This window comes from Manis javanica, chromosome 9, assembly GCF_040802235.1.
Source record: "Manis javanica isolate MJ-LG chromosome 9, MJ_LKY, whole genome shotgun sequence".
In the NCBI taxonomy this organism is placed as follows: Eukaryota; Metazoa; Chordata; class Mammalia; order Pholidota; family Manidae; genus Manis; species Manis javanica.
The window spans coordinates 61,071,550-61,083,681 of NC_133164.1; the positions used below are offsets into that span (position 1 = coordinate 61,071,550).

The 12,132-nt window shown below is 41.4% G+C and overlaps 1 protein-coding gene across 4 annotated transcripts in view; it reads right to left on the reverse strand.

The window, feature by feature from the left end:
* Positions 1-12,132, reverse strand: part of MC2R (melanocortin 2 receptor) — a 107,789-nt gene that overhangs the window by 53,067 nt on the left and 42,590 nt on the right. For 3 of the 4 annotated variants that reach the window (XR_012121094.1, XM_037025537.2, XM_037025535.2), the window contains exon 2: positions 3,786-3,930. The exons of the other annotated variant lie outside the window; for it this stretch is intronic. The gene's annotated coding sequence lies outside the window, so the exon portion shown is untranslated. The remainder of the gene's footprint in view (positions 1-3,785; positions 3,931-12,132) is intronic. 4 annotated transcript variants of the gene reach the window in all.

Consider the following 12,132-nt stretch of genomic DNA (forward strand, 5'->3'; position numbering starts at 1 on the left):
CTTTTTCAGGAAGATTGGTTAAATCTATCTTCCCAGGCTCCTTCTCAGGGGTTGTCTAGGTTATTCTTGTCTGGATCAAATTCTTCTGCTTTTTCATGGTGATAGAGGTACTCATGGGCAGTTGGCGCATGTGTCAGCTTAGAGGACAAAGTCCCTTCCTGCTTGCTGGTTGCCTTCCTGTTCTGCAAGAACGGCAACCTCTACTGGCTTATGCTGGCCTGCTGTGTGCTAATGGGTTCTCTGAGTCTGGCCCAGGCGTCTGTGGAGGAGGCTCTGGGCAGTTGCTGTGGGCACAGCCACTCTCAGGCTGCTGCCCTGCTATGGTGGGGCCGCACCAGAGGTAGAATGGATGGGAGGCTGTTTACTGCTGTGAGGGGCCTCAGAGCTGCACTGCCTCCCAGAGGGTTAGGGCACCCCAAGTTCCTCAGGATTCCCAGCTGCTGAGCTGAGTGTGCCGTGACGCTTCCATCCAGCTGTGAGGCCCTTGTCCCTTTAAGACTTTCAGAAAGCATTTGCTTTTCTTTTGTACCAGGTGCGCTGGCTGCGGGGACCCGCTCACAGGTTTTAGTGTTCCGTTCCCTAATGTCCAGCACACCACACACTGTGTGTCTGTGCTCCCGGTGCAGATGACTAGGGCTGGGTATTTAGCAGTCCTGGACTCCCTTTCCCTCCCCACTCCAACTCCTTTCCTGCCACTGGGAGCTGGGGTGCAGGGAGTGCTTGGGTCCCACCAAGCTGCAGCTTGTATCTTACCCTCTTCGTGCGGTGGTGAGTTCTCACAGATGTAGATGTAGCCTGGCTTTTGTACTGTATTTTCTGATCTTTCTTTTAGGAATAGTTGTATTTGTTGTACTTTCAAAATTATATATGGTTTTGGGAGGAGATTTCCACTGCCCTACTCACGCTGCCATCTTGGCTCCTCCTTGCTTTCCTTAACTTTTAAATATACTTGTTTCTCTTGGCCTAAAAAAAATCTTTCACTTGGCCACAGAGCCATTCCTGATGTTCTTAAATACTGTGAAGATGCAGATACAGTGCATGGTACTGCTTCAGCTTGATTTCCTACTCAATCTTTAACCACTTGCCTAGCTTTTGCTCAATTACCCCAGCTAGCCAAAAGAAACTGCTCTTTCAGAAATGACCAGTGGGAATTGAGCCACTGAATCTCAAGGCCTTTGTTCAGTGTTCACCTTCTGCAGTCTAAGCTGCACAGGACAACATGAACATCCTATCCCTTTATGCAGCATTTTATCTCTTTCTTTGGCTTCCACAGAACTGATATTTCCCTCATGTCCCCTGAGTGCTTCCCCTTCTCAATTCCCCAATTTTTCTTCTAACCTTTATTCCAGGGATAAAGAGGGAAGCCCCTTTAGGGAAGAAAGTTTGAACTAACTCTTGAGTGAACCTAGGGTTTGGCAGATGGATGTGCAGGAAAAGGGCATTTAAGGTAGAAAGAAGAGTATATGAATGGTGAGCTGGAGAGCATGGCTAACTGGAGAGCTTCAAGCCACTTGGTATGTCCAGAGCTGCACAGTCCAATACAGTGGACATCAGCACATGTGGCTATTCAGTACTTGACATGTGGCTAGTCCAAACTGAGATGTGATGTTAGGCATAAAACACACACCAGATTTCAAAGACTTAGTACCAAAAAAGGAATGCAAAATCTCATTGATAATTATTTTCATTGATTACATATTGACATGATATTTTGGATATATTGCTTTAAATAAAATACATTGAAATTAATTTCATCTGTTTCTTCTTACTATTTTAATGTGGCTACTAGAAAACCTGAAATTATGTATGTAGCTCCCATTATGTATTTATTGGCTAGTGCCAGTCTAGAGCTAAAGCCAAATCAAGGGAACAGAAAAGACACAGGAGATTCTATAATTAATTGTCTTTCTCTTTTCTACTTCCACGAATTTCAATAAAACTAATCACCTAAGACCTAACTATCTCTCATCTAAGACCTATTTCTCCACCTAAGGCCACTTCAGTGGTCCTACTGATCCCTTCCTACAATCTTAGGCCTGTCATAACCTGTCCTAGATACTGTAACCATATTAATCTTTTTAAAGTACCTCATCCCTCCATTGCTAACCTATTTCTTTTTTCAGGGTCCCCCTGATCCTCCAAATTATGTGGTAGGATAGTCTGGCATTTCAAGGTTTTCCACTCTATAAGACAAATCTGCGTTTTCAGGATGATCTAGCACTGCTCCCTCTCATGCATTCAGATGTGCCTACCTGGGGACGTCACATAAGCACGGCTTTCATTTTTTTCACCTTAATGCCTTTGTTCATAACCTTCTCTGCTTTGAATATAATTTCCCAAATATCTGCTTATCAAAATATTATTAGATAATAATGGTATTCTGTTTATATTAAAAAAGAACATATTGGGGGTACTTTTGTTAGAGATATAAACTGAAGCACTTAGAGATGAAAACAATTTTAAAAAATCCTACTAGGACTTCAAGGTCTATCTCAAATACCTATTTCTTTGTGAAGCTGTTTCTAATCACCTAAACCTTCAACAAGCATGCAACATGTAGGTGTCATGTGATATATGTTACTCTAGTTACTCTAGGTGCTGGGTAAACTAGACAGTGAAATATTAGCCCGACCCTTATGAGTTCAGTCTCATGGGAGACAGCTACAGAAGCCAATAATTACCACGGAGTGTGATTTAGGCTACAACAGAGGTGAACACATGGTCCTGTGAGACCACTGACAAGTCCTAATCCAAGTTGGTGGGAAGCAGGGGGAAGCATCCTAAAAAGTGATGCGCAAAGGCCCTAAATGACTGTTCTTCCTCTGAACATCCAAGACAGTTTTTGCATCTAATTTTTGGTTATCCCATTCTGTCTTTGATACTGTCATACATGTATAGTTGGTACTCATTTATAAATTCCATATTTCCAAATTCACTTATTATTAACATTCATCTGTAAAACAATACTCAGAGCAGTTTCTCGGTCATTCATGGGCATGTCCAGAGTGGTAAAAAACTTGAGTTTTCTGATGCATATGTTCCCAGCTCAGGCAGAATAAGGTGATGCTCTGTCTTGTTTCAGTTCTCATATGATAAACAAGTATCCTCATCACAGTCTATATAGTGCCACATTTTTCACATCTTTTGTTTTGCTAGTGATTTCACTCTTGAAAGTGGCCATGAAGCATAGTGCTAAACTGTTGTGTAGTGTTCCAAAGCACAAGAAGGCTGTAATGTGCCTTATGGAGAATACATGTGTTAGGCTTTGTTCAGGCCTGAGTTACAGTGCTCTTCACAGTGAGCAAAATGTTAATGCATCAATAGTGTATGTTAAATAAGGTGTTATTAAACAGAAACAAACTTAACACAGGTAATGTATTCATCAGTGGACAAAAATGTTATGACCAGAGGCTTACAAGAACCTAACTCTGCATTTCCTCTAGGAGCAATGGTTCAATATTCACTAAATTCAGTGTTTGTGACAGTATTATTTAACGTAACTACTGCAAACAATGAGAACCAATTGTACTTAAATTCCTCCCTCAAGGGAAACATATCTTAGTATCATTAGTGCATCAGTAGGCACTATTAAACATTTAAGTCTTAACTGGAAAGTCAATTAATTTTATTTTTTCTTATGTGTGAATGCCTTGACTTCAAAATTAAGTAGGGATCATACAGTTCAACAAAGGCTGGATACTAAAACAAAACACTTCATTTCATATTGCATTGACTTCTTTCTACAGCGTCACATGACTAACAGTGGCTTTCAGCAACATGCTTACCATTTTTATTCTTCAGATTAGGGTCTGCTCCACTTTTTAGAAGTTTTAAGGCACATTGCTTATGAGCCCGGTAAGCTGCACAATGCAACAGTGTGTTTCCTAACTGATCCGAGCAGTTAATATCCGGAGACTTGGGCCTGTTGAGCTAACAATTGAAAAAAATGCAGTGTTTAATTACATATCAAAATAGACTTTCTCCCATTAAACACATGATGGTACAAACGTTCAGCTGGACCTTCCCACTGAAGAGCCAGGCTGGCTGGCATCTGGGCCCTCAGCAGCTTCCTGCTCACCAAACCAGCCAACTCTCATCACTCTCCATGCTCATCCTCAAATGCAATTCAGTCTCAGGCTCTGCATGCCCCGACAACAGACGCCACCCATGACACCAGTGCCATCCCATCCCCTCCTGGACATGAGGATTTCATGACGATTTGCTCACTCCTATTGGTCTTGCAATTCACACTGGTGGCCACAAAATTACTAATCAGTCTACCATAGACGATCATTCAGAAGAGAAAACCCTAACTGTTAAATGTGTAGTGTTAAGGTTCTACAGAATTTGTTGTTCCTAATTTACTGCTTTAAAAACTTCTTTATCTAGTCTATATTTCACAAAGTTTAAAAAATGTTTTAGGCGCTGTACTTGGAAACCATAAACGCCTTTTCAAATCAGCTGAAATAACTTTAAAGCAAATGGCAATGCTTCAGTCTTGAATTTAGAACAAATTTAGAGTGTCATGTTTAATGAGACTATGTAAGAAATGGAAACTGGAAAGTAAGTCTCCTAAGAAGAAAATGTAAAGCTTTCACTCTGTTCTAAACATGATATAAATATTCCAAAATATTGTCCATTCTTTAGATGTTACTTTCTAGAAGTACAGCATACCTTTCAGAAGTACTAATCATCAAAATGAGAGAAATTTACTCTTTTATAGGATCTTGTATATTATGTTTCAATTTTAAATTGGCTTAAACTGAAAAAATAAAATGTTCTTTACATTAAGTAATACCTTGAAAAGCCTGATTTTTAATCCATCAAGTTTTCAGCAGGCAGTGGGGATGTGCATCAGAAATTCAGAGAAAAACATTATAATTTACAATATATCCTGCTTAACGTATTATCACATTAAGTGTTTTTAGATTTTTACAGATTTTTGATCATTCATTACGATAGAGTACTTTGGTCACCATCCGACTAACTTATGATCTTAAGTAAAAAGTTTCTGGAATTATAAAGAAGTAGGCATGTTGTTGTTTTTACCAGACCTATGAGTTCTGCTGTTCTGCCTTCTCTTGCTGCTGCTAAAAATAATTCTTCAAGCTTTCTTTGTTGAGTCCTTTCTACATCTGCAGAAATAGCATACATATTACTCTACTTCTAGACAGGATCCTATTACTATAATCATTACAAAGATGTATAAAAAATATGGTTATCACCATAAGAGTCACAGTATTTTGAACTGTAATGTAAACATAGTTAGGCTTTATTGTTATTCTCATTGCCTTACATTTCAGATTAGAGTTCAACTTCTTTGAGGTTCAGCTGAACTTACATTTTCAATTCAGAGGTCTTTTAAGTACCTTACTCACTACAATACCCATCACAAATAATTCTAAATTACTATTGCATGCTGAGTTTACCTATCTGCCTTGGGAAGGCAGGTAAGTGGGTGGTGGCATTCATACACTTCTAGAACATTAGAATGTGAAAAGCAATAGTCAGAAATAGCACTGGTACAAAGATGTACAAACCATATAAATATAGATTTATATATACTTATATACTTCCACATAATATAAAGTTTAACAAATAGTAAAGCACTTATTATGTGCTAAGTTGTATTCAAAGCACTTTAAGAATACTAATTCATTAAATTCTAACTATTCTATAAAGTAATGTTCTATTACCCCATTTGTACAGATGAAGAAACTGAGGCACCAAGAGGTTAAGGAACTTAACCAACATCACACACCCAGGAAGTGGAGAAGCAGAGATTTGAACTTGGGCAGCTTGGTTCCAGAGTCCATGCTCTTATCACTACCATAACCTTCTTCTCTAACAGGGAAAGAGAGCAATTGGTAATATGATTTAAGAGACTGGAATATGTATTAAGGTCTTATTTTTGCTATTTGATTTCTGTTTTGGCTTACAGAAAAGAAGCAATTTCATAGAAAGATTTGATAATCCTATTTAAAATATGTGTATAATCTCCTGTGCAAAAGGCTACAAGGGAAAAACTATGAAAGTCTCCTCAGGTTTTCCTGGCCTAAGTCAAGTCATGGACAGAGAAGCAGAGTGGGGAACCAGAGCCAGGTGACTGGGGAAACAGATAAACATTTACTAATAGTTAGTAACCAGTCGGTGCTGTTGCTCAAGACACTGCGCGTACTGTCTCGAATATAGGAATAGCTGAAACTAGTTTAGCTTTGTCTGATGAAATGACTGACATTACCCATACCATCATCTTCCATTCTCTCATTTATATTTACATGCCCAGACTCCTTCTCTGCCTCAGACGAGGTGAGCAAGTCTCTCCACAGGCTCCTCTCCATGCTTCTTTTGCTGGCCAGGATCACAACTCACACTCTTTGATCTTTCCTCTCCTGGCTCTATGGCTACTGGACTGGGAGCTGAGTACAGTCACATCCTATCTCTCTAGGACAAACCTCTGCTACTTGGTGTATTACCTGGCATGTAATGCAGCCCCTCAGTCTTTCTTGCAGTCGGGTACCTGTTCTTACTCTTCTGTGTATCCTAGGCATTTATAACAGTGTCTAGCACAATATGTATTTGCCCAATAAATATTTATTGAATAATCCAATAATGTTTAATGATGTTGGCTCCCAACTTTGGGGAAGAGGGGTAAAGGATGCCCTGCCACTTCTTTCTAGACTGTCTAGGCTCATAAATGAAGGAAAAGAGCCACTTGAAACTGAAAACCCTGAATATGTTCCTGTCCTGTGTTCCTGGCCATTTCCTGTCCAGACAGTGTGTGTACTCAGGACACTGAAAGACAGGTGACTTGGCCAGTGGATAGCAAATACCCCAGTTTAGGGAGGTAAGGCATTTTGAGTGCTGGCCACATTCTGTTTCTTGTGGTGTGGTTTACACGGATGTGCATATACATCCATGAATGATGTATACTTTCACCCATATATTTTATACTTCAATAATTTTTTAAAGCAAATACTCCATTCAAAAACTAATTTGTCCCATAAATATTAAGTTTGTTATGACTTTAAACTAACTCTACCTTTCTTTTAAATCAGAACCCAAAGACTGTAGGGATTACAGAGACTGTGACATCTAACCCCATCCTGACAACACACTTATGTCCATGCCCGTGGTAAGTTAGACAGCAGTACACCTGAAATGGAGGCAAGACCCTGGCAAACGTACTTCACTGACATCAGAAAATCACCATTTTGGTGGGGGAGCCAAGATGGCGGCGTGAGTAGAGCAGTGGAAATCTCCTCCCAAAAACACATAGAGCTATGAAAATATAACAAAGAAAAATCTTCCTAAAATAGAGACCACAGGACACAGGACAACATCCAGACCACATCCACACCTGCAAGAACCCAGCGCCTTGTGAAGGGGGTAAGATACAAGCCCCAGCCCGGCGGGACCCGAGCGCCCCTCCCCCTGGCTCCCGGCGGGTGGAGAGAAACCGGAGCGGTTTTTTTTTTTTTTTTTTTTGGCGAGCGCTTTTTGGAAGCCTTAGAGGGATGGGCCCCCATTGCTGGGGAGGCAGGGTGGCGGGACCGGTGAGGAGGTGCCTGGGAACGGCGCCGGAGGACAAAGAATATCCCGCGTTTCTCCCTGCGAGACCTGGGGGCGGGTGCCTGAGACCGGTGCCTGAGGACGGAGGAGGTCGCGCATTTTTCCCCTTTTTTTTTTTTCTCTTTTTGGCGAGCGCTTTTTGGAAGCCTTGAAGGGACGGGGACCCCAGTGCTAGGGAGGCACGGTGGCGGGACTGGTGAGCGGGTGGCTGGGACCGGCACCTGAGGACAAAGAATATCCCCCGTTTTTCCCTGCGGGACCGGTGGGCGGGTACCTGAGACCGGCACTTGAGGACAGAGGAAATCGCGCGTTTTTCCCCTTTTTTTTTCCTCTTTTCTGCGAGTGCTTTTTGGAAGCGTAAAAGGGACAGGGACCCCGGTGCTAGGGAGGCAGGGCGGCGGGACTGGTGAGCGGGTGCCTGGGACCGGCACCTGAGGACAAAGAATATCCCGCATTTTTCCCTGTGGGACCGGTGGGTGGGTGCCTGAGACCAGCACCTGAGGACGGAAGAAATCGCGCGTTTTTCCCCTTTTTTTTCTCTCTTTTTGCTGAGTGCTTTTTGGAAGCCTTGAAGGGACAGGGACCCCGGTGCTAGGGAGGCAGGGCGGCGGGACTGGTGAGCGGGTGCGTGGGACCAGTGCCTGGGGACAAAGAATATTGAGCGTTCCTTCCCTGCGGGACCGGTGGGTGGGTGCTTTTTGGAAGCCTTGAAAGGACAGGGACCCTGGTGCTAGGGAGACAGGGCAGCAGGACCAGTGAGCGGGTGCCTGGGACCGGCACCTGAGGACAAAAAAAAAAAAAAAAAAATCGCTTGTTTTTTCCTTTTTTTTCCTTTTTTTTTTTCTCTTTCTTTCTGTTCCCTCTCTCATTGTTGCTGTTGTTGTTTTGGTTTGGAGAGTGCTTTTTGGAAATCTTAAAGGGGCAGGACAGGTCACTTAGACCAGAAGCAGGGAATCTGGGGATCTCTGGGCACTCTAACCCCCTGGGCAGCAGGGAGCACAGAGGCCCCTTACGGAGATAAATAGTCTCCTGGCTGCTCCCCCTCCAACGGGGCTCCACCATTTTGGAGGAACAGCCCCAGCCAGGCTAAGCCCACAGCAACAGCGGAGATAAACCCCAAAGCAACTGGGCAGGAAGCAGAAGCCCTGTCTGCGCACAGCTGCCCAGCACAAGCCACTAGAGGTCGCTATTCTCCCAGGAAAAGGCTACAAACCAACAAGAAGGGAAGCTCTTCCAGCGGTCACTTGTACCAGCTCTGCAAACTATCTCTATCACCATGAAAAGGCAAAACTACAGGCAGACAAAGATCACAGAGACAACACCTGAGAAGGAGACAGACCTAACTAGTCCTCCTGAAAAAGAATTCAAAATAAAAATCATGAACATGCTGACAGAGATGCAGAAAAAAATGCAAGAGCAATGGGATGAGATGCAGAGAAAAATGCAAGAGCAGTGGGATGAAGTCCGGAAGGAGATCACAGATGTCAGGAAAGAGATCACAGAAGTGAAACAATCCCTGGAAGGATTTATAAGCAGAATGGATAAGATGCAAGAGGCCATTGAAGGAATAGAAGCCAGAGAACAGGAACGTATAGAAGCTGACATAGAGAGAGATAAAAGGATCTCCAGGAATGAAACAACACTAAGAGAAATATGTGACCAATACAAAAGGAAAAACATTCGTATTATAGGGATACCAGAAGAGGAAGAAAGAGGAAAAGGGATAGAAAGTGTCTTTGAAGAAATAATTGCTGAAAACTTCCCCAAACTGGGGGAGGAAATAATCGAACAGACGATGGAATTATACAGAACCCCCAACAGAAAGGATCCAAGGAGGACAACACCAAGACACATAATAATTAAAATGGCAAGGATCAAGGACAAGGAAAGAGTTTTAAAGGCAGCTAGAGAGAAAAAGGTCACCTATAAAGGAAAACCAATCAGGCTAACATCAGACTTCTCAACAGAAACCCTACAGGCCAGAAGAGAATGGCATGATATACTTAATGCAATGAAACAGAAGGGCCTTGAACCAAGGATACTGTATCCAGCACGACTATCATTTAAATATGATGGTGGGATCAAACAATTCCCAGACATGCAAAAGCTGAGGGAATTTGCTTCCCACAAACCACCTCTACAGGGCATCCTACAGGGACTGCTCTAGATGGGAGCACCCCTAAAAAGAGCACAGAACAAAACACACAACATATGAAGAATGGAGGAGGAGGAATAAGAAGGGAGAGAAGAAAAGACTCTCCAGACAGTGTATATAACAGCTCAATAAGCGAGCTAAGTTAGGCAGTAAGATACTAAAGAAGCTAACCTTGAACCTTTGGTAACCACGAATCTAAAGCCTGCAATGGCAATAAGTACATATCTTTCAATAGTCACCCTAAATGTAAATGGACTTAATGCACCAATCAAAAGACATAGAGTAATAGAATGGATAAAAAAGCAAGACCCATCTATATGCTGCTTACAAGAAACTCACCTTAAACCCAAAGATAAGCATAGACTAAAAGTCAAGGGATGGAAAAACATATTTCAGGCAAACAACAGTGAGAAGAAAGCAGGGGTTGCAGTACTAATATCAGACAAAATAGACTTCAAAACAAAGAAAGTAACAAGAGATAAAGAAGGCCACTACATAATGATAAAGGGCTTAGTCCAACAAGAGGATATAACCATTCTAAATATATATGCACCCAATACAGGAGCACCAGCATATGTGAAGCAAATACTAACAGAACTAAAGAGGGAAATAGGCTGCAATGCATTCATTGTAGGAGACTTCAACACACCACTCACCCCAAAGGATAGATCCACCGGGCAGAAAATAAGTAAAGACACACAGGCACTGAACAACACACTAGAACAGATGGACCTAATAGACATCTATAGAACTTTACATCCAAAAGCAACAGGATATACATTCTTCTCAAGTGCACATGGAACATTCTCCAGAATAGACCACATACTAGCTCACAAAAAGAGCCTCAGTAAATTCCACAATATTGAAATTCTACCAACCAATTTTTCAGACCACAAAGGTATGAAAGTAGAAATAAATTCTACAAAGAAAACAAAAAGGCTCACAAACACATGGAGGCTTAACAACATGCTACTAAATAATCAATGGATCAATGAACAAATCAAAATAGAGATCAAGGAATATATAGAAACAAATGACAACAACAACACTAAGCCCCAACTTCTGTGGGATGCAGCGAAAGCAGTCTTAAGAGGAAAGTATATAGCAATCCAGGCACACTTGAAGAAGGAAGAACAATCCCAAATGAATAGTCTAACATCACAATTATTAAAACTGGAAAAAGAAGAACAAATGAGGCCTAAAGTCAGCAGAAGGAGGGACATAATAAAGATCAGAGAAGAAATAAACAAAATTGAGAAGAATAAAACAATAGCAAAAATCAACGAAACCAAGAGCTGGTTCTTTGAGAAAATAAACAAAATAGATAAGCCTCTAGCCCAACTTATTAAGAGAAAAAGAGAGTCAACACAAATCAACATAATCAGAAATGAGAATGGAAAAATCACGACAGACTCCACAGAAATACAAAGAATTATTAAAGACTACTATGAAAACCTATATGCCAACAAGCTGGAAAACCTAGAAGAAATGGACAACTTCCTAGAAAAATACAACCTCCCAAGACTGACCAAGGAAGAAACACAAAAGTTAAACAAACCAATTACAAGCAAAGAAATTGAAACAGTAATCAAAAAACTACCCAAGAACAAAACCCCGGGGCCGGACGGATTTACCTCGGAATTTTATCAGACACACAGAGAAGACATAATACCCATTCTCCTTAAAGTGTTCCACAAAATAGAAGAAGAGGGAATACTCCCAAACTCATTCTATGAAGCCAACATCACCCTAATACCAAAACCAGGAAAAGACCCCACCAAAAAAGAAAATTACAGACCAATATCCCTGATGAATGTAGATGCAAAAATACTCAATAAAATATTAGCAAACAGAATTCAACAGTATATCAAAAGGATCATACACCATGACCAAGTGGGGTTCATCCCAGGGATGCAAGGATGGTACAACATTCGAAAATCCATCAACATCATCCACCACATCAACAAAAAGAAAGACAGAAACCACATGATCATCTCCATAGATGCTGAAAAAGCATTTGACAAAATTCAACATCCATTCATGATAAAAACTCTCAGCAAAATGGGAATAGAGGGCAAGTACCTCAACATAATAAAGGCCATATATGATAAACCCACAGCCAGCATTATACTGAACAGCGAGAAGCTGAAAGCATTTCCACTGAGATCGGGAGCCAGACAGGGATGCCAACTCTCCCCACTGTTATTTAACATAGTACTGGAGGTCCTAGCCACGGCAATCAGACAAAACAAAGAAATACAAGGAATCCAGATTGGTAAAGAAGAAGTTAAACTGTCACTATTTGCAGATGATATGATACTGTACATAAAAAACCCTAAAGACTCCACTCCAAAACTACTAGAACTGATATCGGAATACAGCAAAGTTGCAGGATACAAAATCAA